Source organism: Chelonoidis abingdonii, chromosome 1 (genome assembly GCF_003597395.2).
Source record: "Chelonoidis abingdonii isolate Lonesome George chromosome 1, CheloAbing_2.0, whole genome shotgun sequence".
NCBI lineage: Eukaryota > Metazoa > Chordata > Testudines > Testudinidae > Chelonoidis > Chelonoidis abingdonii.
In genome coordinates, this window is record NC_133769.1 from 128182134 (window position 1) to 128186820 (window position 4687).

The following is a 4687-nucleotide window of genomic DNA, read 5'->3' on the forward strand; positions in this document are numbered from 1 at the left end:
GGGTCTCTCCGCCCCGGGTCCGGGACCCCGGCTCCGCACGGCCTCCGCCCACCCGCTCCCTCCGCGTCCCCGCACTTGCCTGGCGCTGTCCGGGCTGCGGGGCGGCTGCTCGTCCCCGCAGCGGCCACTCGCGTCCCTCTGCCTCTCCGCGCCGGGCTGAAATGGCGGGGGACGGGGCTGGGGCTGCTGGGGCTGCCGAGCCGAGCGCCGAGCGAATGGATGCGCTCGACGCGCTCCGCGCTCCGCCGCCGGGAGGGGGAGGAGGGAGCGCCCCACCCACAGGCTGCCTGACTGACAGACCGAGCGACCCGCAGTGTCCCAGGAAAGGGCCACCAGCCTCAGGCAGAAGGAGCCACGGACAGAGCTACAGGCCCAGCCCTGCAGGGACACAGAGCTACCCAGCCCTGTAGGTCCACAGCAGCCCCACCCAAAGCCAGGAAGGCTCCGCTGCGGGGCTGGCTTGCTACGAACACTTTCTGTCAATATTTAAAATTTTCAAAAGTTTTGGCTGCTCCCCTCCAGAACACAAATCAGAACAGAAAGAGAACGAAAAGCAAAACAAAAAAAAAAGTTCATCGAAATTTCCAAACCCCTCTGTCAAACACACTTGAAGTGGAAAACCACACAGAGCCCAAGACACTCAGACCTACAGAATTACAGATCCACACTGAGTCTTTCGCACACATACATATCGGGCCCACTATATGCATAGTTCACCATACACAGATCCCATTCCTGCCGAGCAATACACAAATGTATGAACTAGTCCATACTATCTACATATTAATAAACCACACAGTACCTCATGGCAAAAGATATCTTCAAAAAGTAATGTCTGAGGAAAGTGGTTTAATCAGTTCTATGGCTTGTTTGGGGTTTATTTCTTTTTTTAAAAAATGGTTGTTTAGTCAAGTATATTTGGGAAGCTTTCTAGTTAAATTTGAAAAAGGCTGTGTGGGGGAAGGAAAGCAGAGATATTGGCAGAAAATAGAAGGGGAGACAAAAACACCCCCCCTCCAAAGAATTACTGTAAAACTTTAAATAATTGATGCCACTTAACGTTTGTTGGTTTCATTCATTTAAAAACTAAAGTGAAACATCTCTAGTTACACAGGATACTCATTGCAAAGGTTAATAATCATGAATCAAATTTTGGAGTCAAGTTAACGATTACAGAGTGAAGTCTATTTCTCTAACAAAAAGGCCAAAAACATAATATCCTATAACTGTAGATGTCTCTTGTACCAGGTGAATGTATAGACTTTACTATACAGTGAATGATGTCAATTTTTATATCTATAGCAGAGGTTTCCAAACGTGGTTCACAGCTTGTTCAAGGTAAGCCCCTGGTAGGCTGTGAGATTCTGTGTGTACCTGAGCATCCGCAGGTATGGCCACTTGCAACTCCCAGTGGCCGCAGTTCGCCTTTCCCGGCCAATGGGAGCTGCGGGAAGCAGTGGCCCAGCCCTCTTTCTGACTTGGCAGGCCAAGAAGTCAAATATTGCATCTACAAACTTAGTATTCAAGACTTTTAAATTAACAGATTAGAGCTTTGCTGTCCCTAATCATAGATGACAGAAGTACTTTAAGATGTTCAATCTTCTTTCACAATAATGTTCCAAGAAGGATTCTGCTGAGCTGCATCCATTTGGTACTCTAAGACATCGACACTTTGGGACTGTGCCATCTAATTTAGAAGCTGTGTTCCCATGGTCAACTGATGCAAGTTAGTTTTGCAGCCAAATTGCTCATGTAGCCAGGGCCGACTTTAGGCCTATTCCACCAATTCCCCCAAACTGAGCCCCGCGTCTAAGAGGGCCCCGCACCCAGTGAGAATCCCTTCCCTGGCTAGAGGCGCCTTTTTAATTTTTACTCACCGAGCGGCACTCCAGGTCTTCGGCAGCACTTCGGCAATGGGTCCTTCACTCGCTCCGGGTCTTCGGCAGCACTTCGCCGGTGGGTCCTTCGGTGCCGCCGAAGACCTAGAGTGAGTGAAGGACCCACCACCAAAATGGCACCGAAGACTCGGAGCACCACCCGGTGAGTACAAGCCCCACGTGTTTTTTTACTTGTGTTTTTTTTTTTTTTAAGTCATCCTTGCTGGGGCCCCGTCAAAACTGTCCGAATTGGGCCCCGCACTTCCTAAAGCCGGCCCTGCATGTAGCTAGCTGTTGAATGCTATTCCCTGATGTTAAGTCTCTGGCGGAAAGCAGAAGAGTGCATGTTTCTGAACTATAGTGTGAAAATGCCATCTTCCATTGCATAGGATCTGAGAAAGTCCAGACCAGTTGCTTTGTTCATATTCTTGTGGCCTGATCTGTTCTCATTGAAGTCAATGGCAAAAGTCCTGTGGACTTCAATGGGAGCAAACTCAGGACCTTTGTGTAAGGATTCCCCTCTGGGGCGAGTGTACAGTGGTGGGGCATGTATGACTCAGAACTGTGAGGGGAACGTAGTTGGGGTGCTCTTATAGATCATTTCTGTCACTCCTCTACTGGTGGTTTAGAAGTTAGTGACCTGATCCCTTTTTAGCAGTGACTATATAAAACTTGTTGATCTGACTATTCAATGTTTTATTTATGGGCCTTGCCTGAGATCTTTGCTTTAGGCATTCTTATTACACTATATCTCGGCAGCCTTAATAAAAAATTGCACAAAATAATATGTATATGGCAGTGTACTATGGGACATCAGCCAGTGTGAGCACATGATACTGATGCTCCCTGAGCTACACTGACTGTTTTGACCTATTAAGCCATAGGTGGTTTGGGGCTAGGCTACTCGAAAGTCTCCTTCTCTACCTATGCCACATATCCATAGCTGAGATCAGAAAAGAATCCTCCAGGAGAAGCAAAAGTGGGTTTCTTGACTTTGAAATTATTTCCTTAACTTGATACCAAATGGCCTGAGTTTGCTGGCCTTCAGGGTTTGCTATGTTAGTTAAATTCAAAGCTCATCTATTTGTTCAGGCATTTGTGGAAGGATTCTTTGTTTTGTTTTGTTTTGTGAGGGATGGATTCTGGAGAAGGTGGGAAATATGTTTTCCTGATTTTTGTTTATGTTGGTTTAAATATATTGCTGGGTGGTTATTTTTTTTTATTTTGCATCCCTTCTTAAAAATATCACAAGCATCTAAAATTCTGAGTAGTTTTTTAAAAAAATATTTAAATCAAAATAAATACATGAATTAAGATGTGTTATACACCTACTTATTAATTGGATTGATTAGAAGAAAGCTTCTGCAGTGCAAAAGCAGCAAAAAAGCTTAATTTTGCCAGAGTTTACAAGAGTTACCAAACTACATTTTGATTTATTGTGTTTGACTATAATTTGTAGAGGAAGTTTTGAACACAGGCAAGTGAGAGGCACTTTCAATTTTACAAAATAATCAGAAACAATTCAGCTCTCCTGGAACCAAATAGAAATCTAATTACAATATTTTTACCAATTCAAAGGCAACTCTATATTTGTCCTAATCATAATTTCAGTCCTGATTTGAAGGATTTTTATTGACTTGCATACCGCCCAGAATTGCCTCCACAACTACTGAACTTTGAAGGTTCACATGCAGAACGTTAAAATCTTCTGAGAATCAACATCATGGCTATAGTATCTTTTTCTGCCCTGGACAGAACCACTGGACCCTCACGCAGGCATTGCACTGTCACTCAGGATTGCTCCCTTCGCAGACTCATCTAGTCCTAAATATCAGGCAGCAAAGCTCATGACATTCAAAACTGAAGAGCAGAGTTTTTCACCAGCTGAATGTCAATCAGCTGGGGAAGAGTTTTAAAGCAGCTACAGCCCAAAAATATTCAATTGTCTTTCCCTGGCTGACATCTGTTTTGGGGCTGAGACAGGCGTGTGCTTCTCCATCGCCTTGTACTGGCACTCACTCCTCTGCAAAGAGAATGCAGAATAAATGCCGATGTGAGACCATGAAGACATAGCCCAAGAAAAGGGAGTGGATTCATGCAGCCCAAAGACTGAACATCGTCATTTAAAAAAATACTGATGAGGAAAATGACATACACATTATGTGCATATACACACACAACTCACAGCAAACCCTTGTGAAGGGTTTTAGGAGGTTATCTGCATTCATTCCCTATTTATCTCCCCTTCTAGGTACATTTTAAACATTTTAAAGAAGTTCCTACAGACACCTCCAGGATGCAGAATGTGGATAAGGCCATTTACACAAGAGCTCCTTTAAAAAACTAAGGCGTTGTCTAGACCATAGTATTGTGTTGATCATAAATGCTAATATAAACATAAGTTAACTGTCAATTTCTACTTAACACATCATTGGGAATCAATTAACTCTTGATACAATACAATCAAAAACTCTAGTCTAGACAGGTCGTAAATGACAAGTATGGTAACAAACTTCATACAGCAGAATACAATGAAATCAGATATAGCAAAAATCTTATATTGAAATAGAAAATTCCAAATTATTTCAATGTATTGTAATGTGCAAATTTCAATTCTGCTTATAGCGAACCTCCAACAAGAAGGCCAAATTCTGCTCATGGGCGTGTACATGCAGCTTCTATCAGCTTCATGCTAACAGCATGTATCAAGAACAGACTTTAGCCCATAGTGAAGTTCTGTTTAAATTTTATTTAAAAAATCTTCACTGTATGTAGGTTCCAGTGAAACATGGTTAACATTTTCTGCAAAA

At 43.4% G+C, this 4687-nt stretch overlaps 1 protein-coding gene across 4 annotated transcripts in view; it reads right to left on the reverse strand.

Moving 5' to 3' along the window:
* Positions 1 to 207, reverse strand: part of KRAS (KRAS proto-oncogene, GTPase) — a 48627-nt gene extending 48420 nt beyond the window's left edge. For 2 of the 4 annotated variants that reach the window (XM_032789771.2, XM_032789769.2), the window contains exon 1: positions 80 to 162. The gene's annotated coding sequence lies outside the window, so the exon portion shown is untranslated. Of the gene's footprint in view, positions 1 to 79 lie in introns of all 4 variants that reach the window. The other 2 variants (XM_032789768.2, XM_032789770.2) reach the window with 2 other exon arrangements.
* Between the last annotated feature and the right edge of the window lie 4480 nt (positions 208 to 4687).